Source organism: Drosophila sulfurigaster, unplaced genomic scaffold (genome assembly GCF_023558435.1).
Source record: "Drosophila sulfurigaster albostrigata strain 15112-1811.04 unplaced genomic scaffold, ASM2355843v2 ctg33_pilon, whole genome shotgun sequence".
NCBI lineage: Eukaryota > Metazoa > Arthropoda > Insecta > Diptera > Drosophilidae > Drosophila > Drosophila sulfurigaster.
The window spans coordinates 1-16,672 of NW_026909711.1; the positions used below are offsets into that span (position 1 = coordinate 1).

Here is a 16,672-nt window from a genome sequence, read left to right on the forward strand (position 1 = left end):
CCACTAATTAATATGCTTAAATTCAGGGGGTAGTCCCATATGAGTTGAGGTTGTTTAATTACACTTATAGACAATTCTCTGCCTATTTTGAAATATACTATCTTTTTTTTAGGTCCATAATATTCACAAAATTATTCTCTATACCATATTCGTTAATAAGAGGCAATTCTAGTTTATAAAATAATATATTTTATGCTAGACATTCCTCAGTATTATTTGAAATGAATAAAGAACATATAATTCTTCAAATTTCTCATGCAACAGAGTCTTAGTATATTCATTTATTAATTCATATTATGAATATCTTAAGCGACAACTTTTTAGATTCACACTTATATTATCCAACAATATACAATGTGCTTAAAATTCCGAAAAATTTTAAACAACTTATTTAGCATAGTCTTACAACCCTCAACCATATGTAGTCCAAGCAGCACTAAAAAATTAATTAAAGTACATAACAGCATGGACTGCGATATGCGTTCACAATGTCGATGTTTATGTGTCCTGCAGTTCACACGATGACGCACAGTTTTCTGCGTTATTCATCGACCCATGAGCCGAGTGATCCACCGCTTAGAGTGATACAATTTTTTTTATTTCATTACGTCAATAATATTTTTATTGAAAGAAATTAAAAATACACCATTTTACTGGCATATATCTATTCCTTCAATAAAATTTTTTTTATACCTAAATAAATGTTGCGAAATGTCTTAGTTTTACATAATCGATAATAATAAGATATATGACAAGTATATTTTAGCTAAATTTATTTATTATGATCAACATATGTAAAGCGTTAACCTGCAAACAGGTACAACATTGTTTTTCTTTAGGTGTTGCGAACCAATGTATGCGCACTGGAATATGCAAGTTAACGTGCCGAACAATACTGACGTCACAAATAGTCAGGCTTGGAACACTAACTTGCGAATCGTCGAAAGAGAGGTGCAAGTTAACGTGCCGAGCAATACTGACGTCACAAATAGTCAGGCTTGAGACACTAATTTGAGAGTCGTCGAAAGAGAGGTGCATATGGAGCTTTGGTGAGCGTCGGCTGCGGCCCAAATGCACTCAATCGCCGATCTAGAGCTTGAAAGCTGAGAGTGCAGAACTTTGTGAGATTAGTTTTAAGTTATGCTAGTTAGATTAGATCTGAAGCTCAAGCTCTCAAGAGCAAGAACCACAAAAAATGAAAGAATAAATAATTAAAACATAATTATATTAACTGGCGCCCAACGGCAAAAAGACCTGCAAAAAAAAAACCAAAAGAAGAAAACACGAAGCAGCATAGGTAGCTGCAATATTCACTGCCGGACAGCAGAGCTGGATAACTTCACCAAATCCGCAATTGCTGTACCAACTGCTGGACACGTGCGTGTCCACACATAACCAGAAAAGCTGACATCAGTGCTTGTCCTACCCAGCATCGGACAGCGGAGTTAAAAGCTAGCAGAGAAAAGAATTTGGATAACTAAAAGAAAACTGAAAAACATGTAAGTGAGAAGTTCATTTTTATTAAAAGCGAAATTTGCTCATTACGGCGTTTACATAAGCGAAAGCTCAATAAAGAGCGCACTCCAATTTTTCATATATGCCGACATTTGCATAAGCTAAAGCTTATGCAACTTATTTGATTCTTTTGAATTTATTCCTATACTATGCTGTTCAATAAATAAATAAATAAATAAAAAGTGACTATTCCATCTTTACACTTATTTAAATTTTTACACAAGTAAAAGCTTATGCCGCACAATAAATAAAACAGAACCCATATCGTTACATATCTATTGCCTTTTTTCAATTAAATATTGTTTATGCATTTACTAGTATTTAGATAAGCTTATTCCGCAACATATGTAAATAAAAAAGCTCCTTTCCACATGTCTAGCGACGAAGAACTTATCGAAAGTTACAAAGAAACTTTAGTGCACAATCGCAATTACAACCCAGTTAACCAAATTACTTCGTACAGAAACAATATCATTCAACCATCTAGAATGGACGCGACTACTCTTCGGGCCATGGAAGAATCCATTTAGAGAGACAAAAAATAGAATTTGAGGAGAAAATTAATAAACTTACCCAACAATTAAATTCATTTAAAACAAATACTCCTAAAATAGAGGTCTATCAAGAGATCACTATTTCTAATGATGTTATATGCAATGAACCCCTCGATATTGTAAAATCTGTTTGTGAATTCGATGGAAAACAAAGAAAATTATGTTTCTTGGAGACAATCCGCAATCGCAGCGTACAAGGTGTTTGAGCCTTATAATGGCAGCAGCAGGCATTATCAAGCAGTTGCCATACTTAGAAATAAAGTCAGGGGACCAGCTGATGCCGTGCTTGCCTCTTTTAACACCGTGTTAAATTTTAAGGCGATTATGGCAAGGTTAGACTTTACTTATTCAGATAAAACACCAGTACATGTTATCCAACAAGAGCTAAGTTTACTACGGCAGGGCGAGATGCCTTTACTGAAATACTACGATGAAATAGAGAAAAAGCTAACGTTACTGATTAATAAAACTATTATGTCACATGATGCTACGGCCGCTGCCGTACTTAATGAAAAATACAGAGGGACGCCCTTCATACATTTGTGTCTGGGCTTAGGAAAAGTCTAAGAATGGCAGTTTTCCCATCACAGCCCCAAGATTTGCCAACAGCGTTGGCCTTTGCTCAGGAGGCAGAATCGAGCAATGAAAGGAGCATTTTGCTGCTAACTTCGCGAAACACAATGAAGAGCGAATGCAGAAAAGTGCGAGTCAGCGTTCAAACGGCTGGCGCCATCAGTCTCAACATAATTCTGAGAGTCAAACGAATGAGGGCTCGAGAAGGAACCCTCACTTCACAAAAACCCAAACACCAGATCATAAGATGGGTGCTTTAAGCAACAAGGTTCGAACGCAAGTCGATCAAAATCAGACTGCATCATTGCCTGAGCCTATGGAAGTCGACACTTCTTCTCGATACAGACAACCTACTAAATGGCAAAACACCAACAGTCAGGGTGCTGCAAAATCCGGGAGGACTCAAAAGGTTCATGCCACCACCCATGAGCACGAATATGAAACAACAGCTAGAGCCACAGTCGCTCAGGCCGAGGATGAGCTGTCAGATGCAGAAGCATGCAATTTTTTAGGGAGAAATCCCTGTTACCGTACATCGTACGAACAGTAGCGGGCAAACCATAAAACTCTTGGTGGATACAGGGGCCTCCAAAACTACATTAAGCCACTTCCGGGCTTGAAGCATATCATCCCTGTAGAAAACGAATTCCAAGTAACATCCATCCACGGAAGCACAAAAATTACTCATAAGTGCTTGGTATCACTTTTCAAGTTAAAACATATTTCTTTATACTTGACACACTTAAGGCATTCGACGCAATAATCGGCTTAGACCTTTTAAAAAAATGCCAAGCAAACATTAATTTGATTCAAAATATAATTTCAACAGAGTATACCTCTGAGCCCCTCCTTTTTGCGAGATCTCAAAATGTGAATCTTATTCATATAGATGACGCTGATGTACCATGTGCTATCAGGCCATTCTTTAACTCAATGATAAAAGATCATATCAAAACATTCGCAGACCCTTGTGTGGCCTTACCATATAACATTAATACTATTGCTACAATCAGAACAGACGGAGTGCCAGTGTACTCAAAACTATATCCACATCCCAGGGGCGTATCTGATTTTGTTAATGCAGAAGTTAAACAACTTTTAGCGAATGGCATTATTAGGCCTTCAAGATCGCCTTACAATAACCCCACTTGGGTGGTCGATAAAAAAGGGACTGATGAAAATGGGCATAGGAAAAAAAGGCTTGTTATTGATTTTAGAAAACTGAATCAAAATACTGTGGATGACAAGTATCCAATCCCTACAATTTCGACAATACTATCGAATATGGGCAATGCTACATTTTTTACAACTCTGGATTTGAAGTCCGGATTTCATCAAATTGAGCTTGCCGAAAAAGATAGAGAAAAAACAGCTTTCTCCGTGAACAACGGAAAATATGAATTTTGCAGGCTCCCTTTTGGTCTGAAAAATGCCCCAAGTATTTTTCAGAGAGCCATTGATGATGTTTTAAGAGAACAAATTGGGAAGAGTTGCTATGTCTACGTAGATGATGTTATAATCTTCTCGGAAACAAAGGAACAACATATTAGGGACATCGAATGGGTCCTCAAAAGTCTTCATGATGCGGGCATGAGAGTATCACAAGAAAAATCTAAGTTTTTCAAAAAAGAAGTAGAATATCTAGGATTCATCGTGTCTAGGGGAGGAATAAAAACCGCACCTGAAAAGGTTCAGGCAATAAAAGCGTTCCCGACCCCAACCACCCTATTCGACCTCAGATCATTCTTGGGTCTTTCCAGCTATTATCGCTGCTTCATCAAAGATTATGCTTCCATAGCCAAGCCCCTCACGGAGCTACTGAAAGGCGAGAATGGCAAGATCTCAAAGAATCACTCTAGGAAAGTGAAAATAGAGCTGAAGCAAAATCATCAAGAGACTTTTGAAAAACTTAGAAACATACTTGCGTCGGAGGACGTCATGTTAGCATACCCTGACTTTAAAAAGCCTTTTGATTTGACAACAGATGCTTCGAGCTTCGGCCTCGGAGCCGTATTGTCACAAAATGGACGACCCATTACAATGATATCACGAACACTACGCGACATCGAACTAAGCTATGCGACAAACGAGAGAGAACTCTTAGCTATAGTTTGGTCATTAAAAAATCTCCGTAATTATCTTTACGGAGTGAAAACCTTGAACATTTTCACAGATCATCAGCCGTTGACGTTTGCGGTATCCGATAAGAACCCAAACTCAAAGATAAAGCGCTGGAAAGCATTTATCGACGAACACGGAGCGAAGTTGATCTATAAACCTGGCAGAGAAAATCATGTAGCTGATGCACTGTCACGGCAGCATTTGAATGCACTAGACAATGAGCCAGAATCAGACGTTGCGACCATCCATAGTGAGGAATCTCTAACTTACACGATTGAAGTAACTGACAAACCGGTCAATTGTTTCAAAAACCAAATTGTTATTAAAGAAGCTGAAACGACCTCAGTAAAAACAAGAATCTTATTTAGAGATAAGACCAGGCACATCATAGAGGTTTCCGAAAGGAAAGAACTTCACCAAATACTTGTGGATGCAGTAAATGCAAATGTTGTCAACGCTATACATTGCACACTGCCAGTATTGGCCTTTATCCAACATAGGCTAGTAGAGGCGTTTCCTTCTACAACGTTTCGATATTCGAAAGACTTAGTAATTGACGTCCTAAACGATACGGAACAAAGAGAAATTGTCACAGCTGAACATAATCGAGCACACCGTGCAGCCCAGGAAAACGTGAAACAAATCCTTTGCGACTATTTCTTTCCAAAAATGTCTCGTCTTGCAATGGAGATTGCTGCTAACTGCAGAACTTGTTCTGTAGGTAAATATAATAGGCACCCACAAAAACAAAATATTGCCAGCACCCCGATCCCAACTTTTGCGGGAGAAATCCTACATCTAGATATATTTAATACGGACAGAACATATTTTTTAACGTGTGTGGACAAATTTTCCAAATTTGCTGTTGTCCAACCCATACCTTCTAGAAGTACTATTGACATAAAGGGACCTATTTTACAGTTGGTAAATCTCTTCCCTAAAACAAATACAATTTACTGCGATAATGAAAAATCATTAAATTCAGAAACCATTAGGACCACCTTAATGAACCATTTTGAAATAAGTGTGGTGAACGCACCACCATTGCACAGCACTTCTAATGGCCAGGTAGAACGATTTCACAGTACCTTGGGGGAAATTGCACGTTGTCTAAAGATTGAAAATAATTTAAGCGACACAGTGGAGACTATCCTTTTGGCCACGATACAGTACAATAGGACCTTTCATTCAGTAACTAAAAGAAACCGATTGAGATTATTCACTCAACTCCCATCGACTTTCAAAACAAAATAATGCAAAATTTACAAGCCGCTCAAGAAATAAAATTGCAACAAGTTAATAAAGATCGAGTTTACAAGGAGTATTGCGTGGGCGATAAGGTTTTTTTGAAGAGGAATAAGAGATTGGGAAATAAATTATCTCCTTTATGCTCTGAAGAGGTAGTGGAAGCCGACTTAGGAACGACGGTTCTAATTAAGGGAGGGTGGTCCATAAGGACAATTTAAAATAAAAACTAGAATAACAAAAATTTTTGAATTATAGAAATTAAAGGAATAAAGTAATAATTTGCGATATGATATGATATGGAAAACTTAAGAAAATATATGGAAAACTCATTGAAGAATTAATAATCTGGAAATAAATAAATCTTAACAAGCCGATACTAAAAATGAACATCTCACAAATCTTAGAGTAGGTTATGTAATATAATATATGTATCTAGTATTAAGAGTATCCAAATAATTACATATTGCACTTTGTAATAAAACTGTAAGATTACAAATTTCAGTACGAAGAAGATAGTTGAGACTGCAGAAAAATCCTCGCTGAACGTGGGGCAAGCACTTTCATCATGGGAAATTACACGAAACTCATCCGCTCTACGCTCAGTAAGGAGCGAAGGCATATCATGGCACATGACTCGGGATTTTAGACTCTACAGTGGAGATCGACGATGGAATGCTCACCATTCGATCGAGCTTCTATCAATGGCGTCTGGTCGAACACAACAAAACACAGCCTATAAGAACCAACATTGTCTCGGCAATCTCACAGTGAATGTGACATCGCACAGAGGAAACTGGGCATGCTATTCCTGCATCCACTGAGTAACTAGAATCCTGACACCCCGGTGATTTGCGAGATGAGCTTATTGCAGTCAACGTTCCACTCTGTTGCTGTTTAGTTATTCGGCTTATCGACGCCTTTAAACGAAACACCAACATCGAGCACAGAATTGAACCATCGTTCCGTAGAGTACCGAGGACGGCCCTCACTTAACCGGGGGAGGAGTTAACGTGCCGAACAATACTGACGTCACAAATAGTCAGGCTTGGAACACTAACTTGCGAATCGTCGAAAGAGAGGTGCAAGTTAACGTGCCGAGCAATACTGACGTCACAAATAGTCAGGCTTGAGACACTAATTTGAGAGTCGTCGAAAGAGAGGTGCATATGGAGCTTTGGTGAGCGTCGGCTGCGGCCCAAATGCACTCAATCGCCGATCTAGAGCTTGAAAGCTGAGAGTGCAGAACTTTGTGAGATTAGTTTTAAGTTATGCTAGTTAGATTAGATCTGAAGCTCAAGCTCTCAAGAGCAAGAACCACAAAAAATGAAAGAATAAATAATTAAAACATAATTATATTAACTTGCACAATACATTTTGCAACGCATGTATATTATGGTACATATACACGCAGTTTTTTATTTTATCCAAAACACATAAAACACTCTTAATACAGTATATAATAATAATAATACATAACAAACGGTTTTTAGCTAATTTAAATTATTATATGTTGCATAATTGTATCTCATATGATTGAATAAAATATTTATATTTATTAGTTACTTAATTTATTAAATATTGCAATTCCCTAAAAGAGAAAAACAAATTTAATTTATTAACGGTTAGATGCATTAAAACAATAATGATCATTCCGCAGGTTCACCTACGGAAACCTTGTTACGACTCTTACTTCCTCTAAATAATCAAGTTCGGTCAACTTTTGCGAAACAACCGCAACACACAAGGGGTCACAGTGATCACGTCCGGAGACCTCACTAAATAATTCAATCAGTAGTAGCGACGGGCGGTGTGCACAAAGGGCAGGGACGTAATCAATGCGAGTTAATGACTCACACTTACTGGGAATTCCAAGTTCATGTCAACAGTTTCAGTTCACAATCCCAAGCATGAAAGTGGTTCAGCGGTTTACCCGGACCTCTCGGTCTAGGAAATACACGTTGATACTTTCATTGTAGCGCGTGCAGCCCAGGACATCTAAGGCCATCACAGACCTGTTATTGCTCAATCTCATTATTGCTAGACGCAATTTGTCCATTTAAGAAGCTAGTGTCCTTATAATGGGACAAACCAACAGGTACGGCTCCACTTCTATAAACACATTCAAACACAATAAACATTTTACTGCCACCATGAATGAAGGCTATAAGCTTCAACACCATAATCCTGAAGATATCTATTTAATATATTTGAGTCTCGTTCGTTATCGGAATTAACCAGACAAATCACTCCACGAACTAAGAACGGCCATGCACCACCACCCATAGATTCGAGAAAGAGCTATCAATCTGTCTTACACACTTATGTTCGGACCTGGTAAGTTTTCCCGTGTTGAATCAAATTAAGCCGCAGGCTCCACTCCTGGTGGTGCCCTTCCATCAATTCTTTTAAGTTTCAGATTTGCAACCATACTTCCCCCGGAGCCCAAAAGCTTTGGTTTCCGGGAAGCGACTGAAAGAGCCATAAAAGTAGCTACACCCAATTGCTAGCTGGCATCGTTTATGGTTAGAACTAGGACGGTATCTGATCGCCTTCGAACCTCCAACTTTCGTTCTTGATTAATGAAAACATCTTTGGCAAATGCTTTCGCTTAAGTTAGTCTTACGACGGTCCAAGAATTTCACCTCTCGCGTCGTAATACTAATGTCCCCAAACTGCTTCTATTAATCATTACCTCTTGATCTGATTAAGCACTCTAATTTGTTCAAAGTAATTGTAATGGCCCACAATAACTCTCGATGAAGAGCACTAATGCAGGTTTTTAAATAGAAGGAACATATGAAAAGTACAAGTACCTAATTATATATAAGAACTCCACCGGTAATACGCTTACATACATAAAGGTATAGTACTAACTACAATTGTAAGTTGCACTACCCGTATGAGGCACAAGTTCAACTACGAACGTTTTAACCGCAACAACTTTAATATACGTTATTGAGCTGGAATTGCCGCGGCTGCTGGCACCAGACTTGCCCTCCAATAGGTCCTTGTTAAAGGATCTGAAGTGTACTAATTCCATTACAGGGCCTCGGATATGAGTCCTGTATTGTTATTTTTCGTCACTACCCCCTGCTGGGAGTGGGTAATTTACGCGCCTGCTGCCTTCCTTAGATGTGGTAGCCGTTTCTCAGGCCCTCTCCGAATCGAACCCTGATTCCCCGTTACCCGTTGCAACCATGGTAGTCCTAGATACTACCATCAAAAAGTTGATAGGGCAGACATTTGAAAGATCTGTCGTCGGTACGAGACCATACGATCTGCATGTTATCTAAAGTTCAACCAGTGTAACGATCTTGCGATCGCTTGGTTTTAGCCTAAAAGCACACGTTCCAGAAGGTCCGTGTTTCAATTGCATGTAAGCTCTAGAATTACCACAGTTATCCAAGTAACTGTTAACGATCTAAGGAACCATAAGTGATATAATGAGCCTTTTGCGGTTTCACTATTCATTCGTGTGTACTTAGACATGCATGGCTTAATCTTTGAGACAAGCATATAACTACTGGCAGGATCAACCAGAATAATGTTCATTTCATTATGTAAATATATTTAAAATATAATTACATAAATCTTCAAATATGTAAAATACATGACAACTCACAAATATTTTTGAATAAACGATAATATTCAATAATTGTATATATGTTATACTTGACATGTACTATACGAATGTGCCACAATTAGATAGCATTCACGTTCGCTAGTTTTAATTCACAATTGTTTATATATATATATACTTATATATAAAATATATATGCATATAATCGTTCAAAAATATCATTTTATTTCAACTTACTAAATATATTTATATATATATATATATATGGAGTGTAGTGATCTACGCGTTTGTTATGAGAGAGCAACTCTCTTGTTATTTGAGTATAACCAATAGAGAGCTTGCTACACAGGAGTGTGTTAAAGAAAACAGACAAACGCGATACGACAGCAAAAGAAATAGCAAAATACACAATCGTAAAAACGGAAAATATACGAACTCTCTTTAAACTGTATAGATAATTTCACATACTATACATATACATAAGGATATATATATATATATATTGTGCCAAGTATACACAAAGTAGAAAAGATGGCTGAGAAAATGCGGTCGAACGCTTATGTACTTATATATATGCTGTGTTACATATATAAGTTACAAGGGAAAAAAAAAATATGGCGCGAACACGACACTTGCACAAATGTATGGGGAAAAAAATAAAGTGTATTACTTATCTTGTCAACCAATGCTATTGCTGGGTCGAGCGATAAATCCGGCTCGAAGGACCAAAATGTGTAGGGCGACGCTTGTTGAAAAATAATAACACTTTCACTTTTTAAAATTATTTAAACTTTAACTTTGTGTAGGATTTATTCACTTGGAAATATTACATGTGCTGTTGTGCAGAAGAAAATTTGAACATATGATAGAAGGCGGAATGGAAAAGCACTAAAGGGGAAAGTGACCATCTTCAGAGGAAACCAAGAACAGGTTCTGTGCGTATGACACGGTCACACGCACAGTATACTAGCTTTGTCGCTATCGATAACTCTCGATCGCGACCACACTGTCAGCTGGCCTGAGTGGTCACACCTGCAGTCATCTGGCATCAACAATATTATATCACACATGCATATTTATAATTTAAATTCAATTAAGAGGATTTTTCAATTATTTACACAATATTATTTCTTTAGCTACGAAACACCGTCTTCTTTTGAAAACACATTTAATACATTTTATGCTTATATAATATTAATAATTATAATAATAATTTTTAATAACATAATTATTACCTATTATGTAAACTCAAATATATGCATCCAATACATATATACGTGATGAGCACACACTGCCCACAATGTATAGGATTTTCAGCAACGCAGCGCACTACTTAGGTGCATCCAGCACAGGAGCTTCGTATGCCACACCACAGAAGAGCCCACTTACTGGCCAACAGATCCGACCAAACTTCCCGACACCCTGGACATGGCCCTCTCCAAAGGATTTGATAGTGCCAAAGTCTCGTGCTCTTCGAACGCGGACCGTTTCTCCGACCATAGCGCAGTGGAACTGCGGTTGAAACTCCCTGCATTGAGAAAAGCTGCACATCCCAGGATGATCAAGAGGAGCACGAGACTGCAAGCCTACAAAGCCTGGCTAACGGAAAATGTCAACCCAGTGCAAGATCTTACCACCACCGAGCAAGTGAACAACGCCATAAATGAGCTCACGCAACACATGCACAACGCCGCAGCACATGCTTCCCCAGAACCCTAATCTCCCCAGACTACCAACGAGGGTCCTACACCCTGGTCTTCAGAGATTGCCTCGCTAGTAGCTGAGAAGAGACGGTTGCGACGAGTCTGGTTCCTATCCAGAAATCCAAGAGACCTTTGGCAGGTCACTCGTCATATAAAACGACCTATCAAGAGAGTTGCTCCAGTCCAGCGTGCTAGTGGCGCCTGGTGCCGCACAGAGCAAGATCGAGCTGAAGCTTTTGCGGAGCACCTCAGCGAAGCAAGCCGATAATAAGATGCACCGACCTGGATATCTCAGCTACGCAACGTGCCCTACAACTTTTAGATGAGAACATCAACAACAACCAAGACGAGCTAGCTCTGGTCTCGGTGGATAAAGTCAAATTTGAGATCGAGGGACTCAAGACGAACAAATCGCCGGGCGCTGATGGCATTGAAGCACTGGCTGTTAAGCTTCTTCCCCTCCTGCCTACAACTCCTTGCCAACATATACAGCAGGTGCTTTCAGCTAGGACATTTTCCAACCATCTGGAAACGAGCAGAGGTAATTCTTATACCTAAACCTGGCAAGCCTGAAGCCAATCTTGGCTCTTATCGTCCGATAAGTTTGCTGTCGATAATCTCCAAAATACTCGAAACAGTATTCTTGCGCAGAGTATTGCCAGTGCTGGAAGAAGCTGGATTGATCCCGGATCACCAGTTTGGCTTCAGGCGTTCTCACTCCACCCCGGAACAATGCCACCGTTTAGTCAGAGCAATACTGGACGCATTCGAGGAGAAGAACTACTGCTGCGCCGTAATGCTTGACGTGAAGTAAGTTTTCGACAGAGAAACCTGCCTCAACCTCATTACACATTACTTCAATCTTACCTCGACAACAGAAGCTTTTATGTCAGATGCGGAGATGCGCGATCTACCACAAAAGGTATCAAAGCCGGTGTACCACAAGGCAGCGTCCTAGCCCTCTATTGTACACGTTGTACACAGCGGACATGCCTACCCTTTTCAACGAGAACCTAACGGTTGCCACATACGCCGATGACACAGCCTTTCTTGCCACAGCACGAGCTCCACAGGATGCGTCGGAAATTATACAAAATCAGCTAAACACCATCGAGCCCTGGCTGCGGAGGTGGAACATCTCGGTAAACCCTGAGAAGTCCATGCAAACCACATTTACACTCCGCAACGGCAATTGCCCGCCTGTCAGTCTCAGGCGGTTAACATGGCGCACACACACATCCTAAGGAAGAGAAAGCAGGCTGACGAGAGGCTGAAGCAATTCCAATGGCTCATTGGAAGACGCTCGAAGCTTAGAAGCAAACTTAAACTGCTCGTCTACAAAACCATCATTAAGCTAATCTGGACCTATGGCATCCAGCTGTGGGGCACTGCCGGCAAATCAAACTGCAGGAACATCCAAAGGCTGCAAAACAAGGCTCTGAGAAGGGTCTCGAACGCTCCTCCTTACCACGACAACAGCACCATCCACGAGGTACTCAGGGTTCCCTGGGTAAAAGATGAAATTCGAAAAGTGAGCACGAAATACATCAACAGGCTCCATAACCACCCAAACGCATTGGCCATCAACTTCTTGGACAACAGCCAAACCGTCAGAAGACTTAAAAGAAAACACTCCTCGACCTGCATATGGAGGATGATGATTAGCCCCCCAGAACCCTACCAACCATCTCTCTTGTGAGAATTTAATCGACAAGGCTACCTCAAAAAATTTAATTATTGTCCGTACAGACAGATTTTAAATAAATAATTATTGACGAAAACAAAAAAAAAAAAAATGTATAGGTTTTGTGACACGTTTTCTACAATGCTTTTATTTTATTTAGTATTACAATCTAACGTATTTTTTGTTGCACTAATTTAATAATACAACAGTAAAACTTCATTATTTTTAACTTTTTTAATCATATTGCCTTCTATATGATTATTTTCATATATTATTTATATATGACTTATGCCGGCAAAACTCACTCCATATACATAGTCATATATATTTCACTTGTGAAATTTTTCTCATATGACTTGCCTACTCGACATCACCACCCCTATATAGGTTTTGTGACACGTTTTCTACAACGAGCTCATTTTACTAAGGTCTACCACCTAATGTATCTTTATGTGGCACTAATTTAATAATACAACAGCAAAACTTCATTATTTTATTATCAATAATTTATATTAAATACAAGTACAATCGTAAATTGTTTAACATTGTTTAAAATTTTTGTCAAAGTTGAAATCGGTAGAACCTTATATCAAATGGCTGCAGTTCAATAAAAAATTCACCAAGTCCAAAAAAGTTTTTTCTCAAGATAAATTCAAAATCTTATTTCGTTATAATAATAAGCTGTATAAAATGCTATTTAAAAATTTTTCATTCAATTTTCACATGTTGAAATTTTTTGTCAAAGTTGAACTCATATATCGGTAAAACCTCATATCATATGGCTGCAGTTCAATAAAAAATTCACCAAGTTCAAAAAAATGTTTTCTCAAGTTTAACTCGAATTCTTATCTTATTATATTAATAAGCTGTATAAAATGCTATTTGAAAAGTTTTTTCTTCAATTTTCATAAGTTGAAATTTTTTGTTAAAGTTGAACTCATATTTCGCTAGAACCTCATATAATATGGCTGCAGTTCAATAAAAATCACCATGTCCAAAAAAAATTTTTTCTCAAGTTAAATTCAAAATCTTATCTCATTATATTAATAAACTGTATAAAATGCTATTTAAAAAGTTTTTCATTCAATTTTCACATGTTGAAATTTTTTGTCAAAGTTGAACTCATATCTCATGTCTTAATTTGCGCCACTAATATGATGGCGTCCTTTTGGCTACCAAATTCATGTAATTGCGTACCAAATAAATGCATATTTGAAAAACGCAAGCATTCTCTAAACATAGATATACCATGCATATTTTTAATTTTCGCCACTAATATGATGACGTTCTTTTGGCTACCAAAAAATATATATATATAACGCATACTAAATAAATGCATATTTAAAATACACAAGTATATTTTGTACACATTAATATAGTACACATTATATATTATATAAATTTTCTTCTTATATGCGTAATTGTATAACATAATTAATACATAATCATGCATACAATTTTGCATATTTATATATATAAACATATATACGTTTCCATATATACATCATACATATAATATTTTTTATATATGCCTTAAAACATATATATTTTATCGAATCGTCAAGCAAAGGATAAGCTTCCAGTGGATCGCAGTATGGCAGCTGCTCAACCACTTACAACACCTTGCCTGTTATAAAAGTCGTTTACAATTGATTCAAGGCTTTGTCATTGTATTAAATAATGTTTTAATATATAACTAGCGCGGCACCAGGTGATCGAAGATCCTCTCAATTTACTATGTTATATGTAACATTGGCATCACATCCATCGTCGTCTATTAAATGAATAATAAACTTTTAATGGTTTAGAAGCCATACAATGCAAATTGCCCCTTATTTATCATTGCAGTCCAGCACGGATTCGACCTTAAAGGCGTTCAGGCATAATCCAACGGACGTAGCGACCTACCACTGTTCGCTCGAACAAGTATTGTGCCATTGGTCCGTACCTGCGGTTCTTCTCATACTATTACAGGAATGCTGACGCAACAACGTTTTGTCATTAGTAGGGTAAAACTAACCTGTCTCACGACGGTCTAAACCCAGCTCACGTTCCCTTGCATGGGTGAACAATCCAACGCTTGGTGAATTTTGCTTCACAATGATAGGAAGAGCCGACATCAAAGGATCAAAAAGCGACGTTGCTATGAACGCTTGGCCGCCACAAGCCAGTTATCCCTATGGTAACTTTTCTGACACCTCTTGTTAAAAACTCTTTAAACCAAAAGGATCGATAGGCCGAGCTTTTGCTCTCCTGTGTGTACTGAACACCGAGATCAAGTCAGCATTTGCCTTTTTGCTCTATGTGTGGTTTCTGTCCCCACTGAGCTGGCCTTGGGACACCTCTGTTATTATTTGAGAGATGTACCGCCCCAGTCAAACTCCCTACCTGGCAAATGTCCTTGAATTGGATCATACCTGAGTAATTGAGTTATACCAAATTTTTAATTTAAGAATACATAAATGCACTCTCTCATTAAAGAATTTGTTTGCGATTATATAACAAGCTAGTGATACTTTGATCAAGAAGCTTGCATCAAAACCCAATACCATAAGATATAATAAATATATCCGTATAATGGCTAGAAATGATACATGTTCCATTTAATCAAGTAAGTAGGGAAACAATAAGAGTAGTGGTATTTCATTGTCGATACTAAACCGAAATTTAATATCTCCCACTTATTCTACACCTCTTATGTCTCCTTACACTGCCAGATTAGAGTCAAGGTCAAAAGGGTCTTCTTTCCCCGCTAATTATTCCAAGCCCGTTCCCTTGGCTGTGGTTTCGCTAGATAGTAGATAGGGACATGGAATTAGTAGATTAACGTGAGCACCCTGCCATGTTGGCTCTATCTCACGGTGCCCAGCACAGAGGACTCAATTTAAGCGTCGATCAGCGCCCCCGCGAAGCAGTTCACAGGTACACATTGAAGAGCCAACTGTTTGGATAAGCTCAACCTCCTGTGTGTGGAGGAGCAGGCCCATATAAAACCTCTTCCGATCTATGGTATCACGGCAACCGGTTGTATTACGCTACTCCACGTCGAGCACTCCACTCTATCTGCATTTGGATGGTAAACCACAGCCACCACGATACTCCCCGAAGGGCCGCAACCAAATACCAGGACGGACATATGTCCGCGAGCACCTGGTTCCCGTGGTACCGGAAAGACCTCCGGTTAGGTTTCGTACCACAAAGGTACTACCAATTTTAACTCCAAACAGTTACGGGTTGGTGGCCCAGGTGGAAACGTCAAGCATACAACATACATACGCTCCGATTAATTGCAACCCCACATTCATACATCTCGATTCACGCCTGCCTACCTAGCATTCCCATTCCCCTCACCTATACACACGCACGCATACACTATTCGCACAATCATTCATTCCTGCCTCCAGGAACGCTCATCCGCCGTCTCGCAAATACAATGCGGGCAAACTCATTCAATTTACCTACACTGGTACTAGTGGAGTGTGATTGACTTACGTCAAACCCACCACCAGTCTGCCTAATCCCTAGCTCATCCATCACACGTATATCGCTATACAGTGGACATTCACACAACACATGCATGGCAGTCTTCGCTGCCAAACCGCAGCGGCACTCCGGACTATCGCACAGGCTTTTCAAATGCAAGAATGCATTGAGGGAAGCATGGCCAGTCAACAGGAATCCGAGACTCAGATTA

The 16,672-nt window shown here is 38.8% G+C and overlaps 1 pseudogene; it reads right to left on the minus strand.

Moving 5' to 3' along the window:
* Positions 1-405: 405 nt before the first annotated feature.
* LOC133849907 (5.8S ribosomal RNA) lies at positions 406-584 on the minus strand (annotated as a pseudogene).
* Between the last annotated feature and the right edge of the window lie 16,088 nt (positions 585-16,672).